At 42.4% G+C, this 12,556-nt stretch overlaps 1 pseudogene across 1 annotated transcript; it reads right to left on the bottom strand.

Annotated features, from left to right (window-relative positions):
• Positions 1–5,421: 5,421 nt before the first annotated feature.
• On the bottom strand, positions 5,422–7,274 carry LOC104604221 (thaumatin-like protein 1; annotated as a pseudogene). Its single transcript, XR_016077786.1, has 2 exons — positions 6,623–7,274; positions 5,422–6,515 (listed from the first exon to the last, which is right to left on the bottom strand). The product of XR_016077786.1 is annotated as a thaumatin-like protein 1 (transcript).
• Between the last annotated feature and the right edge of the window lie 5,282 nt (positions 7,275–12,556).

Below are 12,556 nucleotides of genomic sequence, written 5' to 3'. Positions count from 1 at the left end.
AGAGATCAACCAAAGGACCGAAGGCAGGATCGAGAAAAGGAAGAGGGAAGGCGAGCCCTCCAACCCAGATGATAGAAGAAAAAACTCGGCCCGGGAGACGAAGCCGAGCCAGCCGTTTCGAGCTCCCTTAGCAGCTCGGACAGACTACACACCCTTAAACACGAGGCGGGCCGAGATCTTGATGACGATCAAAGACGCCCCATACGTAAAATGGCCACTTCGCCTAAAAGGGAACCCAAACGAGAGAAACAAAAACTTGTACTGCAGTTTCCATAGAGATCACGGTCATAGTACCGAACAGTGTAATAATCTCCGAGACGAGATAGAGGGACACATCCGTCGCGGGTACTTGAGAAATTTTGTACAACAACAACAACAACAACAACAACAACAACAACAACATAATAATAATAATAATAATAATAATAATAATAATAATAATAATAATAATAATAATAATAATAATAATAATAATAATAATAATAATAAAAATAATAAGACAGGTCGGCAAGGGGAACACGGTAGGGACGCCCCCGAATCCAGCAGCAGGCCGGCCGAACCGTCGCAAAGACAGCCTCCGGAAGAGAGGCTAGTTCGGGGAACCATCCACGTGATAGTGGGAGGTTCGGTGGTAGCAGGTTGTCCTTCAGCGGCGGCCCGGATGTCAGTTCGCGAAGTTGCCCGAGAAGAGGAAAACCCTCCGAAGAGATCGAAGACGGAGGAGCCGATTTTCTTCACGGAAGACGATGCGCGGGGGGTCCACTACCCTCACGATGATGCGCTTGTCATAAAACTAAGGATCAACGACTTCGAAGTCAGGTGCGTACTTGTCGATTCGGGCAGCTCGACGAACATTCTCTTCAAATAGGCGTTTGACCAGCTTCAGTTGCAGAGAAGCGAGTTGAAGCCTGCGAACACTCCTCTGGTGGGCTTCAGCGGAGAAGAAGTCAGGCCCCTCGGGAAAATAACAGTACCTATGGAAGTCGGCACATGGCCTTGTGCGGTCAGACTCAACCACGATTTCCTGGTGCTCGCGACCCTCTCCCCATACAATGCCATAATTGGGCGGCCAATCACGCATGTCCTACGGGCAGTGATCTCCACCTACTACTTGGCAATGAAGTTCCCTACAGACTTCGGTGTGGGGGTAGCGCAAGGTGACCAGCTTGAGTCCCGCAAGTGTTGTGTTGCCGTCCTGAAGGGAAAAACCAAGGTGGCCGACGACCTCGAACTGAAGCGGCCTACGAAGCAAGGCGAAGAGCGAGCTGCGCCCACAGAAGAAACGGTCGTGATCCCAACTTCAACTGCGGACCCATCTCGGACGCTACAGATCGGTGCTTCCGTCCAGGAACCTCTACGATCCGAACTAGTGAGTTTCTTACTTCAAAATTTAGATATTTTTGCATGGTTCGCTTCCGATATGCCCGGTATTAACCCCAGCCTTATAACTCACAAACTTAATACTAACCCTGTAGTCAGACCCATTAGACAGAAGAAACGCAACTTAGCCCCAGAATGCTGGAGGGCAGTCGACGAGGAGGTCGAAAAGCTCCTCGTAGAAGACTTCATAAGGGAAGTTCACTACCCGAGCTGGGTAGCCAACCCAGTGCTGGTAAAAAAGGCAAATGGCAAGTGGCGCATGTGCGTCGACTACACCGACCTGAACCGAGCCTGCCCAAAAGATTGCTTCCCCCTCCCCAGAATTGACCGCCTAGTGGACGCAACCTTGGGACATGAGTTGCTAAGCTTCTTGGATGCCTACTCGGGCTACAACCAAATCAGGATGGACCAGTCCGATGAGGAAAAAACAAAACTTCATAACCGAATTCGACTTATACTGCTACAAGGTCATGCCCTTCGGACTGAAGAATGTTGGGGCGACCTTCCAAAGACTCATGAATAAGCTGTTTCAGCCCTTAATTGGCACGAAGATAGAATGTTATGTAGACGACATGGTCGTCAAGACACAGTTTTTGCATGAATTAATACAAGCGTGCCCATTCTCGGAGGCCCTTCGCCGTCTCCCTATGAAGCGTAACACCGGCATCAGGGGCAGCCATCCCCCACCCGGTTTGGAACGGCCACCCCAATGCACTTCGCACCCTGAAGTAGTCCCGTTTCTATGCCAAGACCTTGTTGGGAAGATCGTGTAAAAGCTTAAACCCCAGGCGAGGAGACAAGTAATACACCCGCCTACACCCAGGAAGGGGACCCGCTTGCTTCTTAAGCATTAGAACGGAAGAAAAAATCTCTAGGTCTAAAGGCAAGATCTGCTCGCAAAATAGGGAGATTGTCCCCACCAAGTTACGAATAGAATTCGGGTGAAGCTGGCCAACAGTAATACCGAAGTGGTTCATAACCTCGACAATGAGGGGGTGGAAAGGCAGGCGCAATCCAGCAACGAGCTGCTCCCGGAATATCACGATCTCATCAGGATTGTGTTCCCAAGGAAAACTGCCCGAGGGTATGAAATAGGTGTACTCCCTAGGCAAGTTGAACTGGGTAATAAGGGAGAGAAGCCCCTTAGGCATCATGGTCGAGGGCCCAAACTTGTCTAACGTTCGACATCGACGGGAGGAGGACGCCAAACTACCCGAGGCGACTCTACTTATGGGTTCAAACTCTTCCTTGAGCTCTACCTCGGGTTCACTAGGGCTGTCAGGGGATGCAGCTCGGTTCGTAGAACCTGCATCTGACCCCCTCGAAGAACTGTCTGAGCTATCCGAGCTAGACATTGGGAGGAGAAGGATTCCAGGAAAGTACTCACCCGAAAAAAGCAAACAGACTGCGGGAACTTGAACGCGAGCTAAAGACTTGGACGCGAGATGAAACTTGGATACGAGCTCAAGAAGCAAAACGCAGGAGAATGACAAAGCGACTGGGGTCCCCCACTATTTATACCCATAGTAACCAAAAATCAACGATTCTGATCAAAGCAAATCCAACGGCCCGCAGTCGCGCTGATCGCACGTCTCCTGAGACCAAGACGTGATTGGTCGCACGCCTTTTGAAACTGAAACAGCGCCGGCACACGTCTCCCCATGTTAAAAGCAGCAGCGGCGTGTTTTTTCAAATTTGAAATAACGCCTGCTGTCACGTCTCCCAGCGGCGCGTTTTTTAAATTTTGAAATAAACGCGCGTTGTCACGTCTGTCAGCATTTATAGACAGATTGGCGCGTTTCCCGACTTTTTGGCGCTTGAGAAACCCAAAAAAATCCTGACGAACGCGCACTTCATGCTATCAGTCAAACCAGTTCGAAGTACGGGTCAAATCCACCCGCCACCTCGCAAACTCCCCGCGCCAGGGCAAGTCCCTTTGCACGAGGAGTGGGGGGCAATTGATGAAGGAAGATTTGGCCCGACCTCGTAACCGCTCAACACGTGGCAAAGGCAACAGCTCGGCACAACAGCACGCCCAAGGTGCGAGCTCCGAAAGGAGGAACCAGTGGTCCAAACTCCTCACAAGGAGCCCGAACTCCCCACAAGGAGCCCGAGCCTTGCGAACACAAAGGGCAACAACCTGAACTGGCCCGCCCCCTGGCAATTCGAGCCACACCTCCATCCGAACTCGAGACTTCACATCGCACACCACTCCGACACTTCGCCTCCAGGACGCCGAACTAAACAACCGTACCGTACCTGACACCGAAGGAGTCTGTATCCTGAGGCGGCGCACCTGACTGATTTGGGATCTAACGCTTGACAGCCGCACTTCAACGACCACCTGCCACCGCCACCTGCCACCGCCATCTCCAGTTACAGAGACAGCTCCGACAAAGAAAGCAGTGGCGGTTCTGCCCCAGCAGAGGTGGTGACACCCGAATTGGCAGAAGTGCAGGGGTAATCATACCCGACCTGACAGAAGCTTAGGAGTGAGTGCGCGAAGTGGTTATAAAAGGCCTCCTTCCCCCCAAGAAGAGAGGTATGTGATAACTTTGCGCCATCTGGTTTTTATCTTGCCCTTGAGGAAATACTAACTCGAGCTTCGGAGCATTCTCACCACATTCTCCCCCGGAGATTACTCGCTTTCTCCTTCATTTCAGGCACCTTTTGTTCCAGCCCGAGGCAAGATCTTTGACAGATAGGACCGGCCGGATTGCACACCATCAGGTCTCATTAATATGTACCAAGAAGGTACCAAGCTTTGCCATATAGTCAAAGCTTGCACTTCTCTTCTAGGCTATTCGGTTCCCCAACCTCCACCATGAGAGAGCACTTATCGCATTTCCAGAAACACCCTAACAGGAGGCTGCCACACCACCACTAACAAGAAACCAAGAAAAATGAGAACCAAGGTTTTAAAACCATTGCGAATTCTAGATCAGAGATTTTTTTTTGGCCCATCCCCCAACCCAAGTGCAGGCGGGATTTGATCCCAAGTCTTTACTACGTCCAACAGAGACCTTACCATCGAGTTGGTTGGCACCTTGCTCTACATAAGAGCATTGAGTTGTGCAATGTGGAAATTTTACTTAAATGGTCCATGTTACATGGACTGCATTATGAGAAGAATTATAATAACCTGGGTATGCTATATTACAGGTCATATCATGGGTATGCAATAGCATCATGAGAACTGGATTGCATTATGAGAAGGATTATAATAACCTTGGATTAGAAATGTGTTCTTGACTCATCACAAGGTGGATTTGTATTAAATCCGAATCTTCAAAACTTTAATCATTTCAAGTTGTAAATTATGTTTATAAGATAATACAAATGGAAGCTCATACATATAATATTCAATTAATCAAAGTTAATGGACAATGGTCTTCACCCTAAATGGACAATTAATTTTAGTTGGCAGAATCCCCAAAATCATGATTTTAAATCTAACCAGTATCATTGGGCAATGGGCATTCCCACCAAGAAAGAAGAACTCCAACCCAACTTGCACACCCTCCCAACAAACACCCAATAGTATATAAGGAAAGATTTAAAATCAATGCATAACCCTTCTTTTGAAACATGCATGAATGATCATTCTAACTCACATAGCATACAAACTACCGGTACCGGGCTTGCAGTTCCGGCAAAGTAGTCTTAATACTTACCATGCCCAAGAACCATCTCAGTCAGATTCAGGTTCAACCAAGCGCTTTACGCTTTAATCTTTTTTATTAAACCAAAGATTTGTCCTTTCCTTGTTTATTGCTTGGGTCCCACATTTACAGAATTTTTAGACTGGGAAAACAAAAACACTATATAATTTCCAAACAAATTAATCTCCGAGAGAGAGAGAGAGAGGGTTCGTTTCAGTGGGAGATAATGAACATGCCGGTGGTGGCAGAAGTGATCAACGTATGTTGGAACATCGCCCCCGCTCCCGCCCCTGATGCTGCCGCCTCTGCTCCCGCCCCTGACCTATTTTTTGTCTCTGTCGTTCTTGGTGTCCGATCTCCAGAATGATTCTGACTGTAACAAAAAAATATAAAAAAAAAAAAAATGAGAGAGGAAAGTTGAGCAAATCAGTTTCAGCTGTTTAAGTTTTTGTGTAAACTTATGAAAACTGAAAAGAAGTGGATAGACAAAGTCACAAAGCAAGTTAGAGAGAGAAAGAGAGAGAGAGAAGCTAAAAAGTGTAAGAGAAAAACGGTAATAAGACCAGTAAAGGAGAAGCATCACAACAGATCAAATCTAACCAAAGAAAAAGGAAGGAGAATCTGAATATGGACATCAAGTGGAATATTGATTTGATGCAAGAAAATACTCAAAAATCAGAAAGAAAAGGAAGCATTTTGAGAGTTAAAATGTTTTTGACCATAAAAATAGAAACCCCAAAACGGATATCCATCTGAGATTTTTTATGGATCTAACAGAACCCAGATTAATCTTGTGTTTCATCCTCACTTATCTTCGTTCCTTACCTTGTCAAAGGAGAAGGGCAGAACGTGGCAGCATAATTTGCTCCCTTAAATGTAAACGAACTAGTACGTCGTCATACCCGTAATTATACGATTTCGGACATGCCGACTTGAAGATCTCCGAATATACCGACGGCCGGCATGTCGCAGGCGTATTGAACTCACCACTGCAGCAGTATTCTGGGGTTCCAAACGCCATACAAGCATTCTTACATGCCTGGCCTTCTCCAACCCTTCAATCGTTCACGCACTCCGGGAATAAACACGTACCCTGTCCTCCCCTTCCTTCAATGCGCATGGATAGGTTGAACCCATCAACCAGGCTAATGTCGTAGGAGTCCTGACCATTAGTAAGGCCAAGCGAGAACTCGGCCATCGTCACCGGCGTGGCCAAATCCATATCGTTGCATTCGATCTGACCGGACCTACAGCCACCGGTTGCACAGCTGCCCTGACCAGACGCGTTAAAGTTGCAGCCTGTTCTGCCCCAGAATCTGCCATTCCAGCCTGTTGGAGCCTGAAAGGAACGAGAGCTGCCCTGTGTAAGCTCGAAACCTCTACTATCTAATATGGGCCCGCCCGCATTGTAGATTCCTGGCCAAACTGTGTAGTCGCAGTTGTTCACAACCGTTAATATGGTCCCTGAAACGCCTGGAAGGGAGTAATGGAGATTTATTATAAACACATCATTGTATGAGAATGTGAGAGGTAACCCAGATCATGAAATCAAAGACCCGAGAGGAAAATGTTGTGTTAACCTGTGAAGATTATTAACAGGAAAAAGCTTAGGGTCAGAGAGGAATAGCAGGAGAGGAGAAAATCCATACAGGCTTCTCCTTAGTTTTCTTCCGCTTTATTTTGTTGATCTTCCCTTTCCTTGTGATGTCCTTTTTTGTGGTATAAAGAAGATATCTAGAAGGTTTGGATGAAAAGGTAGTGCAGAATTTGACACGGTTATTGTGTGGATTATCTCTTCTTCTAAGTTCTGATGAGAGAAAATCTGCAACTGCATTACTTGGTTGGTAGAAATAGGTTAAATAGAAAGGAAGAAGGCGATGAAGAACAGTAACCCAGAGAAGACTTTTTGCCCTGATAGATCGCAGTGAGAGACAACGAGTTGAGAAGAGCTTGGGGAGAGGGAGAGACGAAGAAAATATTTTGAATTGGGAAAACGTGTGATCCATATTTTTATTCACTGCTAATTGACTGCTGACCAGGTCTGGTTTCTCGTAGAGAACCAAATATGAAGATTCAAGACCAAAAACTGAAGAAAGTCAATCCCTTATCGATTGGTGTACGGCGCTCATAGGCAACCAATCAAGCTCAATATCCACCCTCTTGGGAGGAAAAAAAAAGCCTATTTAGAGAACTTCAATACCCCTATTGGGTTTCAAATGTATTTACCCACACTCCTTTCCAACGTATCTTTTTTTGGTTCCTGATACGCTGTTTCCAAGTGTTTTACCTCACTCTTTTTCAATAAAAAATCATGTTTTTAACTCCCAAAAAACTAATTTAAAAAAAAAACTAAAAAAAATAAAAGTTTCCATGTGTTTCTAATTTCGATGTATCCAAATTTTGAACCTTACTCCATGCACACCATCTGAGTTCACATCTCCGCCCCACAGCACATCTTGGTCATGTATTGGGAACATCTTCTAATGATAGTATCAGTCCTGATGATGTCATCATCGAGAGATGTTTTTAATACACGGTGGGGATGTATTATGGGGTGGAGATGTGATCTCACATAGTCCCATTAAATTATATATTAGGGCAAGATCTAGTTCTATCTATTTCTGATTTACTTAATAAACATTAGGAACATAAATGTTAAGTACAAAAATGAAGGAGCTACTCTTCCAGAATTGGGTCCAATAGATAAGTAAAAACAACACACTAATCCAAGGGGCATGTACCCAATACCTGTGTTCTTGTAGATTGAGGATGCCAAATTCTGGAAACAATTTTCTAATTCCATAAATTTATTCAAGGGAATGAGAAAAACAAACTGCAAATCTTGATGGTTAAGCAAATTTGAAGACTAAAAACTAAGAAGAAGATTAAAAATTCTTCTTAGTTTCCAACAGAAATCAGTTGACAATTAAATATCAGAAACCTACTTGATTCTGGAAGGTGATCCCTTTAACCAACCTAATTGCCTTGCCACACCTTTTATCCATCAATGCATGTAAAACAAAAACATTTCTATTTGTTGTCCAATGAGTGTCCATCAATTAACCATCTCATAAGAAATGTTTACAAGTAGTGCTTAAGTCAATCATCAAAATATTCATTTTGTTTGCTTTCTAGCATTGAAACAATCCAAAGAATGACATTGGGATCCTAACACCAGAAACACAAGTCCTGATACATGTTTGAGAATCAAATATTTGAAAACATAAGAGAAGAAAACTATGAATTGAGATGATGAAAACACTCCTTTGGCCAAAGAGGATCTTTTGGAGCTCATAAAATTCAAGTCAATAGAAAATTCAAGAATTGACACTACTGGAAAATTCATCTATAGAGGCGGCCATAACTACTCTAAAAGCTTCCAAAATGCCTCTAAAAGGAATAAGAGGGGGTCAAGTGAGTGCCTCTAAAAGCCTTGTCACTAAATATTTTAGAGGTGATTGGTTGAGAATTAGAGGTGGATTTGTAATCCGCCTCTAAATTGAACTTTTAGAGGCACATATGATTGCCTCTATTGCGATGACGCTAAAAGTCCTATATAGAGGCAGTTATAAGTGCCTCTGGAAGTTTAATTTAGAGGCACATTCAAATGTCTTTGAATGATTTTGAGGCAATTTTATATGCCTCTAAAAAAATCTAAGAAGGATGATGGACTACGTTAGGTGGGATGAGCTTCTTTGGATCTAGCTTCATTTGTTTGCATGCTTCAATGAACAAAATATCAGCTGAACTACCACTATCAACCAAAATACGTCTTACCAAATAGTTAGCTATCACCATTTGTACTACGAGCGCATCATCATGTGATAACCTAACATCCTTTAGGTCCTCTTTGATGAAGGTGATGGGCTTTTCTACTTTCTATTTATTTGCAAATCGGCTTGCAACTCACTAACTGAAGCCATTCTGATAGTGTGGCTGCATCCCGCAGTAACTGAGGTGCCCACAATAACATTAATGGCAACGGTCGCTCCCTCTAGCACTACTTTCAGGATTTTATCTCTCCACTGGTCGACAAGGTAGTTCTCTTTCACAAACTGCTTGAGGTGGCCGCACTAGATCAGCTCCTTAATCTCATTCTTCGAAAGACATTTTTTACTTTTTAAATGTCACTTAACAACTGATTAACAAACTAGTTAATGATATGTACTGGATTGTCACATTTTGAAAGGAGTGGGGTTACAGTTAACGATATGTACTGAACAAGCAGGGGGGGACCCACCGTTTCAGGGGAGGAAAGACGAAACCAGCTACCAACGGTTATTGCTTTAGCTTAAAGGAGTGGGGTTACAGTTACACCAAGTAATGAAAGAGAGATGCTGATGCCCATAGGGCTAACAATGACATGGAGTGAGGGTGGGAGGTGGGACCTATTCATCGGTTGGCTCCGGTGTTCCCACGTTATGTGGTGTGGTGCACAGCGTGAGTGTGTGTAGGTTCGAGGGGATCATGCATGGTAACATCCCAAACTCAAAACATGCATGCAACAAAAATGAGAGCAGACTGCAAAGCATCCCCGCCGGTGAGCTACGCATGGTTCCAACGCGATCAACGTGATTGGAATAATGATTGGATGATTCGCGAGTGATTCACCAATCCTATCACATGATATGATCAAATTCATGTCCACGTGGTACATTAGAATAGCTACTGTTGAATTTAGGTGCCCAACTAGGGTGCATTTCAAAGGCTCACGTTATATAATCTACTTATATATCACGGTGATGTATTGCTTCATTACCTGTTTGTTTATATTTGCATTATGATATAGCAATTTCTATAAAATACTTCATATATTTTGATTGAATTTAATATCTTTTAAGATGGTGTTTGGAATCGTGGACGTTTTTGGGGATTGATTTTCAAGAAAAAACGTCTATGCTTCTAAGACTTGTTTTTCATTTAAAAAAAAAAAAAACGCTTCTACCACGTAGGTAGTGAGCAACACTATGTTGTTTGGTAAGATGATTTTCATCACCATTTTTCATGTATGTTCTGACAGGTAAGCACCATATAAGATATATATCAGTCAACCGTTGGGGGAAACGGTTTGCCGATGTCAATGGGGTCCTGATTTTTGTGGCACGCCCGATTTTTTAATAATCGGCTGAACCAAACAATGAGATACATGGGCGCTAGTTGAAATGCCTATGTGGATCCGACATGACACTGTTTTTTTGAAAAACAGCCACGGTTCCAAACATCCCCTAAATTAGTGTAGGTTTTCTTTAAAGCTATTAGGTCCTTTCTCCTTTATCCCTCTCATTCTCTAATTCGATCCCCCTTAAATCTTCTCTTCTTTCTCCTTTACCCTTTTCAGTTCTCTCATTCATTTTCTCTCTTTCCTCCCCTTTCCCTACCAAAGCCTCCCCATAGTCCACACGACATGAGAGTTCTAAATGCAAAAGAACTCTCTATTTGCAAATAAAATGTAACAGAGGCCAATTCTAAGTTGTCATATGACTATTTCCCTCTGTTCTATTCTGTATTTTCACTATGTTCTTTTTCTACTTTCCAAATTGTTCTGGACATTCTTAACTCACAGCAGTTGGAGATTAATTGTCAACATTCTAGATTTGTAGCAGCTTCATCATCTACATTCATAAACTAAGCTTAATTGGTATATTTAGTATATGTTTGGCATCAATGTTGTAGATACATCACTATTTTCTAAGAAAACAATGTCTTTTGTTTGGAAACATTGCTGCTAGGTAGGATGTTTCCTGGAACAACAACAATGTTTTTTGTTTGGTACCAATGCTCCAGGAAACATTTTCACATTGGTACCTACTATCTAGTGCCACGTCATGTTCCTATCACTGCCACCTCATATTCCTCTTGGCAGCAACGAGCTGCAGCTCTAGGAAATGCCAAATTTGGCATTGCTCCAAACCACACCTTCCCGATTTCCAAGGAGTGGCTTGGAGCACCTTTTTACGGAAAAACAGTTCCAAGTTAACAAGCGTTTCCTGGAGCACCATTTTTCCGACGTGGCATTGATTTGTCGTCATTTTCTAGAGCAACGCCATCGATGCCAAACAGATGCTATAATGATGTGTCACCGACCTGGAGCACCATTTCATCAGTTTTTTTGTTAAAGCGATTGGTTAGTTGATTTTCACCGGTTTTTTAATGAAAGTGGTTATTGGGATATGATCGAACCGGACAAGGTCTTGGGTCACGGTTCAACATCCAACACCAACTTGATTTAGGTTGGGCCATGTTAGACATGCTAGGGTAGGTTGGTCAAGTTTGAATGAATTAATGTATACATTTTTACCTAATCATCTTTTATTATGCTTTATAGCCCAAGTAGAATTGATTGAAAATATGTATAAATTTCATGTGTGTGTGTGTGTGTTTTGGGCCAACTCAAGGTTAAATTGGGCTTGGATTGTCAGATTGGTTAGGTTGGGCTCGGGCTACTTGGAAACTCAAACCAAACCCAACCCAAGTTTAAGTAAGGCCAAATTCTCTAGCCCAGGCTTAACTCACAGCCCAAAAACTTAGGTCCAACCTGTGCAAAAGCTCGAGTTGAGTTCGGGTTGGTTGTTAGGGTTTTACCCTAGCAAAACCTAAGGCCATGTTTGGTTCAATTCTCATTCTTTCTCATTCTTACTCAAGATGAAATTCTAAAATGGAAAAGAATGGGTAAAAATAGGTAGAATGAGAAAATATTGCTATGAACCAAATAGTTTTTTCCTAAAAATGAATTCTTTTTTAGACTGACAAGTGACCTATGTTGCTCATTTTCATTCTTCACACAAAAAAAAAAAGAAAAAATTGTGTCGGTATTCACAAACCGCCAGCCTAGGTCTTCAATAGTCAATGTTTACCAATTGGCATAGATGTTTTGTAAAAATACTTTTGTAAAAGTGATTTTTTAAAAGTATTTTCATAAAATTTTTCTATAAAAGTACTTTCGTAGAAGTGCTTTCATAAAAGTACTTTCATAAAAGTTCTTTTGTAAAAGTACTTCCATAAAAGTAATTTTGTAAAAGTGCTTTCGTAAAAGTGCTTTCATAAAAGTGCTTTTATAAAAGTACTTTTGTAAAAGTTCTTTCATAAAAGTGCTTTCGTAAAATTATTTTCATAAAAGTACTTTCATAAAAGTACTTTCATAAAAGTACTTTCCTGTAAAAGTGCTTTTATAAAAGTGTTTTCATAAAAGTGCTTCCATCAAAGTGCTTTTATAAAAGTGCTTCTGTAAAAGTACTTCCATATAAAAGTACTTTCACAAAGTGCATTTATAAAAGTACTTCCATAAAAGTGCTTTCATAAAAGTACTTCCATAAAAGTAATGTACAAAGTGCTTTTATAAAAGTAATTTTGTAAGTGTTCATAAAAGTACTTTCGTAAAAGTGGTTTTATAAAAGTACTTTCGTAAAAGTGTTTTAGTAAAGTACTTTTAAAAAAGTGCTTCCATAAAAGCACTTTCATAAAAGTGCTTCCATAAAAGTACTTTCATAAAAGTGCTTCCATAAAAGTGTTTTCAT

Source organism: Nelumbo nucifera, chromosome 6 (genome assembly GCF_055504915.1).
Source record: "Nelumbo nucifera cultivar China Antique chromosome 6, China Antique-T2T, whole genome shotgun sequence".
Classification (NCBI taxonomy): Eukaryota; Viridiplantae; Streptophyta; class Magnoliopsida; order Proteales; family Nelumbonaceae; genus Nelumbo; species Nelumbo nucifera.
This window is presented reverse-complemented; position numbering and strand designations above follow the sequence as displayed.